This window comes from Stenella coeruleoalba (assembly GCF_951394435.1).
Source record: "Stenella coeruleoalba genome assembly, contig: scaffold_93, whole genome shotgun sequence".
Lineage (NCBI taxonomy): Eukaryota > Metazoa > Chordata > Mammalia > Artiodactyla > Delphinidae > Stenella > Stenella coeruleoalba.
Genome location: NW_027646231.1, coordinates 249081 through 266627, shown reverse-complemented (window position 1 = coordinate 266627; position 17547 = coordinate 249081). Strand labels below are relative to the sequence as shown.

General features: G+C 44.5%; 1 long non-coding RNA gene across 2 annotated transcripts in view; it reads right to left on the bottom strand.

Moving 5' to 3' along the window:
• The window catches only part of LOC307181249, a 489006-nt gene that overhangs the window by 274791 nt on the left and 196668 nt on the right, over positions 1-17547 (bottom strand). The gene's annotated exons all lie outside the window — the stretch shown is intronic.

The window sequence follows — 17547 nt, the reverse complement described above, 5'->3', positions numbered from 1 at the left end:
AAATGACAGCTATCGTCCAAAAATAGACTGAAGTAAGGCTGCCAAGAGGACTTGAAAGCGGGGCAGAATTGCAGGAAACCGATTTCAGGAGGTAGACTGGAATTGCATTGAAAGCATAGGAAAAGAGGCAGAACGTCCACAATGATGCACTTGGCCAAAAAGGGCGTATGCGTTTTTTCCTGAATATATTCAGGAAAAAACGCATACGCCCTTTTTGGCCAACCAAGCAAGCTTGCAAAGGAAATCTGCACTACAATGAAGTCTCACTTCCCCCCGGTCAAAAGGGCCATCTGAAAAAAGTGTAAAATCCAGAAAGGCAGGACAGGCCATGGAGAACTGGGAGCCTTGTTATGCTGATGGGCGGGATGTAAATTGCCAACAACCACTCGGGAGAAGTGTATGGTGTTTCCTGAAACATCTAAAAAACAAAGCAACAGAACCTTGGGCACTTCCACTTATGGTCCTATAGCTTAGGGAAATTAAAATCTAAAAGACACAGCAACCCCAAAGTTTGGAACGGCTCTGTTTACAAGAACCTCGTTTACAGTACAAGTTCAACATCGCAGAAAGTGAAAAATGGATAAAGAAGTTGTGGTATTTACTTACAAAGCAATATCACTCAGCAATGAAATCTGTGTCATCAGGCCCTTAGCAGCACAACGAGTGGATTCAGGTATGATGATTCTAACTGAAATAAGTCACAAAGAAAAAGAAACATCATAAGATATCAGTAATGCACGGAATGTAAACTTGGCTACACAGGAACTGAATTACAGAACAGAACAGGGTCTCAAATTTAGAAAACCAACTTATGCTTGCTTAAGGGGAAAGGTGAGTTGGGGTGCTGCATAAAACCAGAGATTGAAATGAGCACAGATAAAGTTCCTTAAGCCAAATATGGAATAGAGAAGAGCTACTCCTTGCTCAACGAAATGGACTCAACACCGCATATTAAACTCCTAAGAATGTACCTGACTAGTAAGTATCTTAAAACCTATGGATTGCTATGTCTCCGAAAGAGAATCAAGCATGTGTACAGGGGCATGAACGCAGCAGTGATAGGATTGGAGAGGTTCGGTGAGCAAATGAAGACCCTTTGAAGTCATATTGCATGGTACCCATTACACGGGTCTTAACTCTCCAGGTTTAAGGTATTCTTCCTTCAGCTAAAACCTGCATGTGGAACCCAGAGTATGATCAACCATGTGAACGGGAGACGTGTTCAAATATGTCTCAGTTTTCCTCCCCTGGTACTCGGGTGCAACATTCCAGACGCTTTACTAACACTCTCCCCACTTGGAGAGTCAGCGCCTTTAACCTCCTGTTTGGCCCAGTTTGCAATTTCTGCGGAAGATGAACAGGAATAGCGAGAACCAATGAGAGGCTAGCTGGAGGTGTCTGGACGGGCAAATTTAACTCTCATTTCCCACCAGGAAGAGGAAATAACCAAAGGCTCAGCGTGCCGTGCCGGAACCAGATTAGGGCCTGAAGCCATCCTGCGGTGTTGCGGCCAGGTCACAAGAAAGCGAGTTGAAGAAAGGAGCTCAGGGGCACTGTAATTCACAAACCTGCAGAGTTATAAATGACAGCTATCGTCCAAAAATAGACTGAAGTAAGGCTGCCAAGAGGACTTGAAAGCGGGGCAGAATTGCAGGAAACCGATTTCAGGAGGTAGACTGGAATTGCATTGAAAGCATAGGAAAAGAGGCAGAACGTCCACAATGATGCACTTGGCCAAAAAGGGCGTATGCATTTTTTCCTGAATATATTCAGGAAAAAACGCATACGCCCTTTTTGGCCAACCAAGCAAGCTTGCAAAGGAAATCTGCACTACAATGAAGTCTCACTTCCCCCCGGTCAAAAGGGCCATCAGAATAAAGTGTAAAATCCAGAAAGGCAGGACAGGCCATGGAGAACTGGGAGCCTTGTTATGCTGATGGGCGGGATGTAAATTGCCAACAGACACTCGGGAGAAGTGTATGGTGTTTCCTGAAACATCTAAAAAACAAAGCAACAGAGCCTAGGGCACTTCCACTTATGGTCCTATAGCTTAGGGAAATTAATATCAAAAAGACACAGCAACCCCAAAATTTGGGATGGCTCTTTTTACAGGAATCTCTTCTACGGCACAAGTTAAATATCCCAGAGAGCAAATAATGGATAAAGAAGTTGCGGTACTTCTGTACAACAGAATACCACTCAGCAATGAAATCTATGTCACCAGGCCCGTACCAGCATAATGAGTGCATTGAGGCACGATGATTCTAAGTGAAATAAGTCACACAGAAAAAGAAACATCATAAGTTATCACTAATACACGGAATGTGAACTTGGCTACACATGAACTGAATTACAAAACAGAACAGGGTCTCAAGTTTAGAAAACCAACTTATGCCTGCTTAAGGGGGAAGGTGAGTTGGGGTGCTGCATAAAAGCAGAGTTTGAAATTAGCACAGATACCGTTCCATAAGCCAAATATGTAATAGACAAGAGCTACCCCTTGCTCAACGAAATGGATTCAACAATGAGGTATCACCTCACACCTGGTAGAATAGGCATCATTGAAAATCTACAAACAAAAAATGCTGGAAAGGGTGTGGAGAAAAGGAACCCTCTTCCACTATTGTTGGGAATATAAATTGATACAGTCATTATGGAGAACAATATGGAATTTCTTAAGAAACTAACAATAGAAATACCATATGATACAGCAATCCCAGTACTGGACATATACCCAGACAAAACCATAAATCAAAAAGAGTCATTCACCGCAATGTTCATTGCATCACTATTTACAATATCGAGGTAATGGAAGCAACCTAAATGCCCACAGACAGACGAATGCATAAAGCTGTGGTACATATATAAAATGGAATATTACTAAGCCATGAAAAGGAATGAAATTGGGTCATTTGTAGAGACGTCAATGGATCTAGAGACTGTCATACAGAGTGAAGTAAGTCAGAAAGAGAAAAACAAATCTTGTATATTCATGCATATATGTGGAACCTAGAAAAACTGTACAGATTAACCGTTTTGCAAGGCATAAATAGAGCAACAGATGTAGACAACAAACGTATGGACAACAAGGGGGGAAAGCTGTTGGGGGGGTGGTGGTGGGAGGAGTTGAGAGACTGGGATTGGCATGTATACATTTATATGTATAAAATAGATAACCAATAAGAACCTGCTGTATAAAAATATAAAATAAAATTCAAAATTAAAAAGAAGTAAAATTTAAAAAATAAAACAGAAAAAACAATTATTCCCTGCACATACATGTATTTATATGAATAAATTATTTCCATGCTTATATCTGTAAATACAAAAAAGAGGAATAAAATCTACCTTGAACCAAAAACGAAAAAGAGAAAAAAAACACAGAACCCACCAGTTACACAGAGGAAAACCGTATCAGGGCACTTGCTCCAGTTGTAAACAATTCTGAAGTTGGTCAGTGGTGGGGAATCGTCTCCCATTCAGCCAGCAGCCCCCACGCAACAAGCGTCCTCATTGCAAAGCTGGGGCACCATGCCGAGGCATCTGTGAGTAAACGTGAGCTGAGCCCCAGGCCAGTTGCTGCTGAACTATTCCCACCCGTCCCAGGTAAAACACCTGAATATATACAAGGACTTGAAAGCCTAGAGGAAGGGCCATAGAGCCACACGAGTGACAGCATGCCGGCCGACTTGGTGCCTGCAGGCCAGCCAGGATGGTCCTGGCCCTGGGTGCTCTTCTGGAAGATTTCCATTTCCCTGCCTGAGATACCCGTCCTGTCCCTGCCCCCACTGCTTTTTTCCTTCCTCACCTCTGCCCAGGGAGAAATTCCAGCAGCAGGTATGGGTGACACATCCTCTTCTTTAGCAGGTGGCAGCCTGGCAACTGCTGCAGAAAGTCCAGCAGAGCTCCACTCACACTGGGCCACCCACAAAGCCGTGGCCTCTCACTCCCTCCCACCAGCCCAGCCCCGAGACTGCTGACAGGGCAGAGAAAATGGCGTCAGGCACGGCTGCAGGGGCTCTTGCTGCCTGGAGTGGTATTTATATTGATCTCAACCCAGGCACACCTGGGGAGGGCTGGCCGGCACGGTAAGGCTGCCCAGGTCAGCCAATCATCACCCCTCAGGGGCTCACAGTTGCAGAAAATGGAACTTGCTGAACCGGCCAGGTCCAAGGAACAGGTGTGGGCTCCTGAGAGTCAGGATAGACAAGGGGCTGCAGCTTTGGCTTGTTTTCTAATCATTTTATCTGGCCCATGAGTGGGAGACAACTTCAAGAAAACCCTCTCCTAATGAGAGGAACCCAGGAGTCAGGGAGAGGAGCGGTGGGTGGTGGTTGGAGACAGAGGCCTGGTGCCCCGGGTGCAGTGGAAGTCTCTGGAAGACCAGGTGGAGGGAGGCCTCACGGAGTGATGCCCAGGGTCACAGACCTGTCGCAGCTGCTGTTTGTTAGTTCAAGTCCTGCTCTGAGGTGCTCTGTGTCAGCTCTGAGCGACAGGTGAGCTGGGGGTGCTCTGCAATGAGGGCTATGTGCACGGTTCCTGTGTGCCCAGCCCTGCCACGGTACCTGCAAGGGTAGCTCTGTATCCTGGGAGGGGCCTGACCACGAGAGCCCCGTGGGCTGGGGTGGGGGTGGGGTACCTGCCCAGGTGAGCTCCATATTCTGGGATTGGTCTGACCACGAGAGCCCCATGGGCTGCTGGGGACCTGGTAAAGGATGTCAGGACAGTCAGTGAAGCCACCGAGGATATACCTCCAGTTGCTCCTAATTCCTACACCCTGCTGGTCATTCTACCAACCACCAGGACATGGTATTCTGTATTAGTCTTCAATGATGCCTTCTTTTGTATTCCATTAGTCCCAGAGTCACAAGAAATTTTGGCTTGTGAGTGGCAGGACTCCACATACAACTAAAACAATACTTCCGGGCCGTCTGGCCCCAAGGGTGCAAAAATTCCCACACCATCTTTGGGGAAAGCTTAGCTAAAGACCTAAAAGTTCTACCTCTGGAAAAGGAAACCCTCCTTCAATATGCAGACGACATTCTGATCACCAGCCCTACTAAGGAGGCCTCTGAACTACCAAGCCAATAAAGGATAGAAGTTGTCCAAGAAAAAGCTCAAATATCACAGACTGCGGTGACCTGCCTGGGCTTCATTCTCACAGAAGGTCAGAGAAGCCCATCCCAGGAAAGGGAAGAAACCATTTTCAGCCTTACCCCTTTCTAAAACTAGAAGACAGCTTAGGGGTTCCTGGGGAGGCCAGGGTTTGCTGCTTCTGGATCCCTAACTACAGTCTACTAGCTGGGCCTCTATATGAAACACTGAAAGGAAAAGATGATGATCCTTTTGAATAGAATCCAGAAGTGGCCTTTCAAGAATGGAAAGAGCAGTCAATTCAGACCCTTGCCCTGGAACTCCCTAATTTAGCTAAACCCTTTGACCTTTACATTCCCGGTGAAAGGTGAATCGCCATTGGAGAATTAGTGCAAAAACTGGGACCGCTTGAAATGGAACAATGCAAGAATGCCATCCAGGTAGGATAAACTACGGTCACTAAGGGGCTTGGCCCACTGCCACATCTGGCCAAGATACTGGCGGTATCTAAAAACCTGGAAATCAGCAGCCCAAAAGGCCACCTCCCTCCTAAGGGAAAAGGACCCCACGTGGTGATCCTAACCACCAACCATGCCCTGAAGTTGCAGGGTTCGCTCCGTGGGCACACCGACCTCGAGTGAGGAGGCCCTCCAACTCCAACATCCAGAGAGATAACCGGGGGCAACAGGGCACCATGACGACTCGTGTGAACATCACTTGACCTGGAGTTTCTCTCATAAAACAACAAGAGTGTGTCCCAAAAGAGTAGACTACTGCTTGCAGGACTTACTGCACCCAGAGGGGAGCTAATAATCTTGGCGGGGGAACAGTATACCACACTGTCACCATAGAAAAGCCTACAGACACCGTGATGATGGTGGCCAATAAGACCGGCTGGACTCCTGTTTACTTCAAAAGGCTGTTGACTCAGTAGCCATCATGGTCCTTGGTCACCACTGACCCTGGACTGTCTGGGAGTTGAGCGGGCAGGGCTCTGACACCCGGTGCTGTTTGTACGTTAATTCAGGGGCCTAACTGAAGAAAGCGCAGACTACTGGTCAGAGCATCTAGGCTGGCAGAGACGGTCAGCCTAAGGTGGCCGAACAAATGTGGGGCGGGGTGAAACCGGCCCCCACAGCGTCTCTGCACATCTCTTTCCTGGACCCTTAAAGGTCATTAGAATCTATAACACTTCCAATGCTGGTGCTCAGGTGGACGAGCAGGGAGGCAGGGGTCCTGGGGACAATCAACGTCACCGGGAGGCTGCTGGGGAGAAGCTCTGACCCTCGCCCCAGGGTATGAGGGCTCCCAACTCAGCACTCAGCAGTTACAGAAGAAGGGTCTGCACCCTCAGCACTCCAAGAATGAGGAACGGGACAAAAGGCAGAGGAGGGGTTTGTCCCCAGCAAAGCCCATTAAAAATCCCTGGGAGATAAAAATAGAATCTGGGCAATAAAGTCAAGTCTAACCTTTTTTATCCTTTGTGCTTTGTCTAATTTCACGTGCTCCTAGGGTCCCGCATGCAGAGGTTCCACACCTGGCACTTCAGACCAGATTTCCTAGTGCAGAATGGCTGGGTCGACACCTCAGCTCCTGGGGCCCAGTGCAGACTCCACGATATAGAGCCTGAGCTACAGCCAACCCGGCCCTCGAGAGCTCCGCCGCCTCCCTCCCTCCCACTGACTCTGACAGGATCTCTACACAGCAGCCCAGCCCACAGCCCACGGGGTAGTGCATGCTCTCACCTCTCCATTCTCTGATCAAAATATAAAGTTTCCTTTGCTTGTGAACCAAACTCAGTCTCGATCTGTTGGCCCCAATGACACTGGGCAGGGGGACACTTGTTGGGGTCCACTCTGGAGGATCAGTAACAGAAATTGAGACTATTGTAACCTCAATGAACAGATGTGTGAGCCAAACTGTAGTTAACATAGAACAGTGTATAAGGCTCGGGTAAAATAAGATGTTTTTAACACTTCCATTTGATATTTCCATCACTTTTTATAAGCAAGTTCAGTGAAAAGGTTTGTCTTATTTGTCAGGTCAATATTAGAGAAACGAAGTGATTTCTTTCCAAGGATGTACAGCTAATAATCTTGGTTAAACCTTCAATCTTGTTTTAAATGCTTTTCCATTGAAAATGATACCTCTCTTTCAGCTCCCCCATTTCTGAGAAGTATAAAATCTTATAATTTATTATTACCAAAGGGGAAAGGTGGGAGGAGGGATCAATTAACAGTTTGGAATGAACACATACACACTGCTATGTATAAAATAGATCATCAACAAGGAACTACTGTATAGCACAGGGAACTACACTCAACATTTTGCAATAACCTATAAGGGGAAATAATCTGAAAAAGAATAGATATTTTTATTGACATCATCTATCAATGACAGTTAAAGTGTAGCCTAAGGGAAGCTGGTGGTGAGTGCTTCTGACCCTGAAGACTTCAATCATCTAAAGTTTGGACTCTGCCTGCTTCCCAAGGCCCTTAATGAACATATGTGTAGCCGTAGCTTAAAAACTTCCCCAGTTTGGGTTTCGGGGAGACACTGATTTTGAAAAAGCCCTGGTGTTCTCCTTACATGAATGGGACTCTTCCTACTGCTAAAACATGTCTGTCACACCCAGAGGATGGTATACCGTCTGATCGGGAAGAGTTTGGAAAAGGCATCTCATCTCCTCATCTCCTGGTGCTCGGGTTCACCCCTCCAGCGTCTTTACTAACAGTCTCCCCACTTGGAGATGTCAGCACTGTCAACATCCTGTTGCGTACAGTTTGGAATTTGTCCAGAGGATGAAGCGGAAGGATGAGGAACAATGAGAGACAAGTCCTAGGTGTTCAGACAGGCACATGTCACTCTAATTTCCAATCAGGAAGACGAATTGACCAAAGGCTAGGGTTGCCCATGGAAACAGTATAGGGCTTGAGGAAATCCCGCTGCTTTGTGGCCAGTTCCCATAAACACGAGTTGAACAATGGAACTCAAGGGCAGTAAAATTCACAAAACTGCAGAGTTGAAAATATCCATCACTGAAAAATGTCTTGAGGAAAGTCAGAGAAAAGGACTTGTAAGCAAGGGAGAATGGCAGGAAAGGGATTTGAGGAGGTAGAAAGGACTCGCCATTAAGCACAAGAAAAGGAGCTGAACATTGCCAACATTGCAGTTGGCCAAAAAGGGTGTATGCGTTCTTTTCTGTATATATTCAAGAAAAGGGCATACACTTTTTTAGCCAACCAAACAGGTGGGCACTGGAAGTCAATACTACAAAAGATATCACTTCGCATCAGTCAGAAGAGCCATCCTCATAAAGCGTAAACAACAGAAATGCAGGACAGGGCAACGAGAAGAGGGAGCCCTGTGAGACTTATAGTGGAAATGTATATTGCCAACGGCCATTCTGGAGAAGTGTATTGTGTTTACTAAAGCATCTAAAAAATGAGCTACAGAGCATAGGGCACTTGCACTCATGGGCGTATATCTTGGGAAAAACAAAAATCGAGAGGACACAGGCACCCCAATGTTTACCCCCTCTCTGTTTAAAAGATCCTCGACTAGGATATAACTTAAATGTCTCTGGAGGGAAAAAATGGATAGAGATGTGGTACTTAGGTAGAGTGGAATATTATTCAGCCTGGAAATCAATGAAATATGGCCAGTTGTAACAACTCCGGAGGAGTTACGTATGATCATTCTAAGTGACAGAATTCAAAAAGAAAAAGACACATATCATAAGATATCACTTAAAGGTGGAATCCAAAATGGCTACACATGAAATAAATTACAAAACAAAAACATAGTCAAATATGTAGAAAACACGCATAAGGCTGCTAAACGGGAAAGGTGGGGAGGGGTGAGGCATCATCCAGGAGGTTGAAATTAGCAAAGATACCATTCCAAATACCAAACTGATAATCAACAAGGCCTACACGGTAGCTAAAAGAACTGCACTCAGCACACTCAAGTCACCGGAAAAGAATATATACGACTGGTAAGAATCTGAAAAAGAATTTATTGATGTCTCTCTGTACGCGAATCAAGTGGATGTACAGCAGCAAGAAACAGAGCTTTGAAAATCAGCTGTAACCAATATAGTAATAAATTGAAAAAAATAAACGACAGAGAGACAGAGAAAACCTCTTACAACTTTTCCTCAGGGACGGTGATGCAACATGGATTGAACACATCTAGACCCACAGCAGGATGAGACATAAGGCTGGAAACTGTTTGCGCTAAGAGAAATGTGAGGTTGGGTGAGGAAATGCACACCCTTTAAAGTAATACTACCTGGTACCCATTCAATGGGTCCCAAATCTGCAGGTTCAAGGGATCTTCCTACAGCTAAAACATGCATGGAAAACCCAGAGGACTGTACACCATGTGATCGGGAGATGTGTCTAAAATGCACCTCATTTATCCTCTCCTGGTGCTCCTGTTCACCATTCCAGCCACGCTACTTAGAATCTCCCCACTTGGAGAATCAGCACATTTAAACTTCTGTTTCACACATTTTGCAAATTGTGAGGAGGATGAACGGGAAGAGGGGGAACCAATGAGAGAAGAGTTGTAGGGGTTTGGACGGGCACATATCACTCTAATTTCCCATTAAGAGTAAGAATTAAAGAAAGGCTCAGCCTGCCTCGCCGGAGCCAAAATAGGGCCTGAAGCAATCCTGCGGGTTTGAGGCCAGCTCACAAAAGAGCAACTTAAAAAATGGAGCTCAGGGTCACTGCAATTCACAAACCTGCAGAGTTATAAATGAAAACTAACGTCCAAAAATATGTTGAGGTAAGGCAAAGAAGAGGATCTGAATGCAAGACAGAATTGCAAGAAACAGATTTCAAGAGATAGATTGGACTCGTCTTTAACGCACATGAAAAGCGGCAGAATTTCGACAATGATGCAGTTGGCCCAAAAGGGCGTATGCGTTTTTTCCTGATTATATCCAGGAAAAAACGCATACGCACTTTATGGGCAACGAAGCAAGCAAGCAATGCAAATGTGCACAACAAAGAAGTCTCACTTCCCACCGGTCAAAAGGGCCATCCTAAAAAATTGTAAAAACCAGAAATGCAGGACAGGCCATGGAGAACAGGGAGCCTTTATACGCTGATGGGCAGTGTGTGAACTGCCGAGAGCCACTCTGGAGAAGTGTATGGTGGTTCCTAAATCATCTAAAAAACAGAGCTACAGAGCATAGGACACTTCCAATCATGGGAGTATATCTAGGGAAGTCTAAAAATCAACAAGACACAAGCACACCACAGTTTAGGGCTACTCTGTTTACAAGAACCTCAACTTCAGTACACCTTAAATATCCCAGGAAAGAGAACAATGGATAAAGAAGATGTGGTACTTATGTACAATGGAATATCTCTTCACCATGAAATCAATGTAATAAGGCTAGTAGAAGGATAAAGAGTGGATTTAGGTCCGATAATACTACTTGAAATAAGTCAAACAGAAAAAGAAACATATCATAAGATATCACTTATAGAGGGAGGGTAAATATGGCTGCACAAGAAATGAATTACAGAACAGAACAGTGTCTCACATTTAGAAAACACACTTATGTCAGCTTAAGGGGAAAGGAGAGGTGGGGTGATGCATAAAACCAGAGTTTGAAATTAGCACAGATACCGTTCAATAAACCAAATAGGTATTAGACAAGATCTACACCTTGCTCAATGAACTGGCCTCAACACACCCTATACACCGCAGAGAAATATATCTGAGTAATAAGAATCTTAAAACCCATGTATTGATATATCTCCATAAGGGAATCAAGTGTGTGCAGAGCGGCACAAACACAGCAGTGAAAAGGAGCTAAACCCCATTATAGAAATAAATTTTAAAAACAAAACGCTGAAACAATGAAAGAGAGAAAAATTCTTACAAAATTCGCTCAGGGGCTGTGATGCAACCTGGATTGACCACATATAAACCCACAGCTGGATAAGACATAAGGCTGGACACTTGGGGCTGACAGGATTGGTGAGCTTTGGTGAGCAACTGCCGAAAGTTTAATGCAATACTTCATGCTACTCAGTCCAAGGGTCCCAACACTCCAGGTTGAAGGGAATCTTCCTACAGCTAAACCATGCTTGGGAAACCCAGCGACTGGTATACCATATGATCGGGAAAGGTTTCTAAAACGCACCTCATTTTTCCTCTCCTGGGGCTCCGGATCGACATTCCAGCCGCTTTACTAACAACATCCCCACATGGAGTCAATGCCTTTAAGTTCTGGTATCGCACAGTCTGCAGTTAGTGCAGAGGATGAATGGGAATAGGGGGAACCAGTGAGAAACTAGCTGTAGCGGTTTCAATGGGCACATGTCACTCTAATATCACATCAGTAAGAAGAATTAACCAAAAGCACAGCAAGGTGCCCCAGAAGAAAAATAGGGCTTCAAGGAATCCTGTGGTTACGGGGCAAGACCACAAAAATAAGAGCTAAAAAATGGAGCTAAGGGCCACTGCAATTCAAAAACCTGCAGAGTTATAAAGGCCAACTATTTTTAAAAAATATATTGAGGTAAGGCTATGAAGAGGCATTGAAAGCAAGGCAGAATTGCAGGAAACCGATTTCAGGAGGTAGACTGGAATTGCATTGAAAACATATGAAGAGAGTCAGAAACTCGACAATGATGCACTTGGCCAAAAAGGGCGTATGCGTTTTTTCCTGAATATATTCAGGAAAAAACGCATACGCACTTTTTGGCCAACCAAGGAAGCTTGCAAAGGAAATCTGCACTACAATGAAGTCTCACTTCCACCTGGTCAAAAGGGCCATCTGAAAAAAGTGTAAAATCCATAAAGGCAGGACAGGCCATGGAGAACTGGGAGCCTTCTTATGCTGATGGGCGGGATGTAAATTGCCAACAGCCACTCTGGAGAAGTGTATGGTGTTTCCTGAAACATCTAAAAAACAAAGCAACAGAGCCTAGGGCACTTCCACTTATGGTCCTATAGCTTAGGGAAATTAAAATGAAAAAGACACAGCCACCCCAAAGTTTGGGACGGCTCTCTTTACAAGAACCTCATTTATGGTACAAGTTCAATATCGCAGAAAGTGAAAAATGGATAAAGAACTTGTGGTACTTACGTACAAAGCAATATCACTCAGCAATGAAATCTATGTCATCAGGCCAGTAGCAGCATAATGAGTGGATTCAGGTATGATGATTCGAACTGAAATAAGTCACACAGAAAAGAAACATCATAAGGTATCACTAATACACAGAATGTGAACTTGGCTACACATGAACTGAATTACAAAACAGAACAGTGTCTCAAGTTTAGAAAACCAACTTACGCTTGCTTAACGGGGAAGGTGAGTTGGGGTGCTGCATAAAACCAGAGATTGAAATGAGCACAGATAAAGTTCCTTAAGCCAAATATGGAATAGACAAGAGCTACTCCTTGCTCAACGAAATGGACTCAACACCCCATATTAAACGCCTAAGAATGTACCTGACTACTAAGTATCTTAAAACCTATGGATTGCTATGTCTCCAAAAGAGAATCAAGCGTGTGTACAGGGGCATAAACGCAGCAGTGATAGGATTGGAGAGGTTCGGTGAGCAAATGAAGACCCTTTGAAGTCATATTGCATGGTACCCATTACACAGGTCTCAACTCTCCAGGTTTAAGGTATTCTTCCTTCAGCTAAAACATGCATGTGGAACCCAGAGTATGATCAACGGTGTGAACGGGAGACGTGTTCAAATATGTCTCAGTTTTCCTCCCCTGGTACTCGGGTGCAACATTCCAGATGCTTTACTAACACTCTCCCTACTTGGAGAGTCAGTGCCTTTAACCTCCTGTTTGGCCCAGTTTGCAATTTCTGCGGAAGATGAACAGGAATAGCGAGAACCAATGAGAGGCTAGCTGGAGGTGTCTGAACGGGCAAATTTAACTCTCATTTCCCACCAGGAAGAGGAATTAACCAAAGGCTCAGCGTGCCATGCCGGAACCAGATTAGGGCCTGAAGCCATCCTGCGGTGTTGCAGCCAGGTGAAAAGAAAGCGAGATGAAGAAAGGAGCTCAGGGGCACTGTAATTCACAAACCTGCAGAGTTATAAATGACAGCTATCGTCCAAAAATATACTGAAGTAAGGCTGCCAAGAGGACTTGAAAGCGGGGCAGAATTGCAGGAAACTGATTTCAGGAGGTAGACAGGAATTGCATTTCAAGCATAGGAAAAGAGGCAGAACGTCCACAGTGATGCACTTGGCCAAAAAGGGCGTATGCGTTTTTTCCTGAATATATTCAGGAAAAAACGCATACGCCCTTTTTGGCCAACCAAGCAAGCTTGCAAAGGAAATCTGCACTACAATGAAGTCTCACTTCCCCCCGGTCAAAAGGGCCATCTGAAAAAAGTGTAAAATCCAGAAAGGCAGGACAGGCCATGGAGAACTGGGAGCCTTGTTATGCTGATGGGCGGGATGTAAATTGCCAACAACCACTCGGGAGAAGTGTATGGTGTTTCCTGAAACATCTAAAAAACAAAGCAACAGAACTTAGGGCACTTCCACTCTTGGTCCTATAGCTTAGGGAAATTAAAATCAAAAAGACACAGCCACCCCAAAGTTTGGAACGGCTCTGTTTACAAGAACCTCGTTTACAGTACAAGTTCAACATCGCAGAAAGTGAAAAATGGATAAAGAAGTTGTGGTATTTACTTACCAAGCAATATCACTCAGCAATGAAATCTGTGTCATCAGGCCCTTAGCAGCACAATGAGTGGATTCAGGTATGATGATTCTAACTGAAATAAGTCACACAGAAAAAGAAACATCATAAGATATCAGTAATACACGGAATGTAAACTTGGCTACACAGGAACTGAATTACAGAACAGAACAGGGTCTCAAATTTAGAAAACCAACTTATTCTTGCTTAAGGGGAAAGGTGAGTTGGGGTGCTGCATAAAACCAGAGATTGAAATGAGCACAGATAAAGTTCCTTAAGCCAAATATGGAATAGACAAGAGCTACTCCTTGCTCAACGAAATGGACTCAACACCGCATATTAAACGCCTAAGAATGTACCTGACTAGTAAGTATCTTAAAACCTATGGATTGCTATGTCTCCGAAAGAGAATCAAGCATGTGTACAGGGGCATAAACGCAGCAGTGATAGGATTGGAGAGGTTCGGTGAGCAAATGAAGACCCTTTGAAGTCATATTGCATGGTACCCATTACACGGGTTTCAACTACCCAGGTTTAACGTATTCTTCCTTCAGCTAAAACATGCATGTGGAACCCAAGTATGATCAACCATGTGAACGGGAGACGTGTTCAAATATGTCTCAGGTTTCCTCCCCTGGTACTCGGGTGCAACATTCCAGACGCTTTACTAACACTCTCCCCACTTGCAGAGTCAGCACCTTTAACCTCCTGTTTGGCCCAGTTTGCAATTTCTGCGGAAGATGAACAGGAATAGCGAGAACCAATGAGAGACTAGCTGGAGGTGTCTGGACGGGCAAATTTAACTCTCAATTCCCACCAGGAAGAGGAAATAACCAAAGGCTCAGCGTGCCGTGCCGGAACCAGATTAGGGCCTGAAGCCATCCTGCGGTGTTGCGGCCAGGTCACAAGAAAGCGAGTTGAAGAAAGGAGCTCAGGGGCACTGTAATTCACAAACCTGCAGAGTTATAAATGACAGCTATCGTCCAAAAATAGACTGAAGGAAGGCTGCCAAGAGGACTTGAAAGCGGGGCAGAATTGCAGGAAACCGATTTCAGGAGGTAGACTGGAATTGCATTGAAAGCATAGGAAAAGAGGCAGAACGTCCACAATGATGCACTTGGCCAAAACGGGTGTATGCGTTTTTTCCTGAATATATTCCTGAATATATTCAGGAAAAAACGCATACGCCCTTTTTGGCCAACCAAGCAAGCTGGCAAAGGAAATCTGCACTACAATGAAGTCTCACTTCTCCCCGGTCAAAAGGGCCATCTGAAATAAGTGTAAAATCCAGAAAGGCAGGACAGGCCATGGAGAACTGGGAGCCTTGTTATGCTGATGGGCGGGATGTAAATTGCCAACAACCACTCGGGAGAAGTGTATGGTGTTTCCTGAAACATCTAAAAAACAAAGCAACAGAACTTAGGGCACTTCCACTCTTGGTCCTATAGCTTAGTGAAATTAAAATCAAAAAGACACAGCCACCCCAAAGTTTGGAACGGCTCTGTTTACAAGAACCTCGTTTACAGTACAAGTTCAACATCGCAGAAAGTGAAAAATGGATAAAGAAGTTGTGGTATTTACTTACCAAGCAATATCACTCAGCAATGAAATCTGTGTCATCAGGCCCTTAGCAGCACAATGAGTGGATTCAGGTATGATGATTCTAACTGAAATAAGTCACACAGAAAAAGAAACATCATAAGATATCAGTAATACACGGAATGTAAACTTGGCTACACAGGAACTGAATTACAGAACAGAACAGGGTCTCAAATTTAGAAAACCAACTTATTCTTGCTTAAGGGGAAAGGTGAGTTGGGGTGCTGCATAAAACCAGAGATTGAAATGAGCACAGATAAAGTTCCTTAAGCCAAATATGGAATAGACAAGAGCTACTCCTTGCTCAACGAAATGGACTCAACACCGCATATTAAACGCCTAAGAATGTACCTGACTAGTAAGTATCTTAAAACCTATGGATTGCTATGTCTCCGAAAGAGAATCAAGCATGTGTACAGGGTCATAAACGCAGCAGTGATAGGATTGGAGAGGTTCGGTGAGCAAATGAAGACCCTTTGAAGTCATATTGCATGGTACCCATTACACGGGTTTCAACTACCCAGGTTTAACGTATTCTTCCTTCAGCTAAAACATGCATGTGGAACCCAAGTATGATCAACCATGTGAACGGGAGACATGTTCAAATATGTCTCAGGTTTCCTCCCCTGGTACTCGGGTGCAACATTCCAGACGCTTTACTAACACTCTCCCCACTTGCAGAGTCAGCACCTTTAACCTCCTGTTTGGCCCAGTTTGCAATTTCTGCGGAAGATGAACAGGAATAGCGAGAACCAATGAGAGACTAGCTGGAGGTGTCTGGACGGGCAAATTTAACTCTCAATTCCCACCAGGAAGAGGAAATAACCAAAGGCTCAGCGTGCCGTGCCGGAACCAGATTAGGGCCTGAAGCCATCCTGCGGTGTTGCGGCCAGGTCACAAGAAAGCGAGTTGAAGAAAGGAGCTCAGGGGCACTGTAATTCACAAACCTGCAGAGTTATAAATGACAGCTATCGTCCAAAAATAGACTGAAGGAAGGCTGCCAAGAGGACTTGAAAGCGGGGCAGAATTGCAGGAAACCGATTTCAGGAGGTAGACTGGAATTGCATTGAAAGCATAGGAAAAGAGGCAGAACGTCCACAATGATGCACTTGGCCAAAACGGGTGTATGCGTTTTTTCCTGAATATATTCCTGAATATATTCAGGAAAAAACGCATACGCCCTTTTTGGCCAACCAAGCAAGCTGGCAAAGGAAATCTGCACTACAATGAAGTCTCACTTCTCCCCGGTCAAAAGGGCCATCTGAAATAAGTGTAAAATCCAGAAAGGCAGGACAGGCCATGGAGAACTGGGAGCCTTGTTATGCTGATGGGCGGGATGTAAATTGCCAACAACCACTCCGGAGAAGTGTATGGTGTTTCCTGAAACATCTAAAAAACAAAGCAACAGAACTTAGGGCACTTCCACTCTTGGTCCTATAGCTTAGGGAAATTAAAATCAAAAAGACACAGCCACCCCAAAGTTTGGAACGGCTCTGTTTACAAGAACCTCGTTTACAGTACAAGTTCAACATCGCAGAAAGTGAAAAATGGATAAAGAAGTTGTGGTACTTACGTACAATGCAGTATCACTCAGCAATGAAATCTATGTCATCAGGCCCGTAGCAGCATAATGAGTGGATTCAGGTACGATGATTCTAACTGAAATAAGTCACACAGAAAAAGAAACAACATAAGATATCACTAATACATGGAATGTAAACTTGGCTACACAGGAACTGCATTCCAAAACAGAACAGGGTCTCAAATTTAGAAAACCAACTTATGCTTGCTTAAGGGGAAAGGTGAGTTGGGGTGCTGCATAAAACCAGAGATTGAAATGAGCACAGATAAAGTACCTTAAGCCAAATATGGAATAGACAAGAGCTACTCCTTGCTCAACGAAATGGACTCAAAACCCCATATTAAACGCCTAAGAATGTACCTGGCTAGTAAGTATCTTAAAACCTATGGATTGCTATGTCTCCAAAAGAGAATCAAGCATGTGTACAGGGGCATAAACGCAGCAGTGATAGGATTGGAGAGGTTCGGTGAGCAAATGAAGACCCTTTGAAGTCATATTGCATGGTACCCATTCCACGGGTCTCAACTCTCCAGGTTTAAGGTATTCTTCCTTCAGCTAAAACATGCATG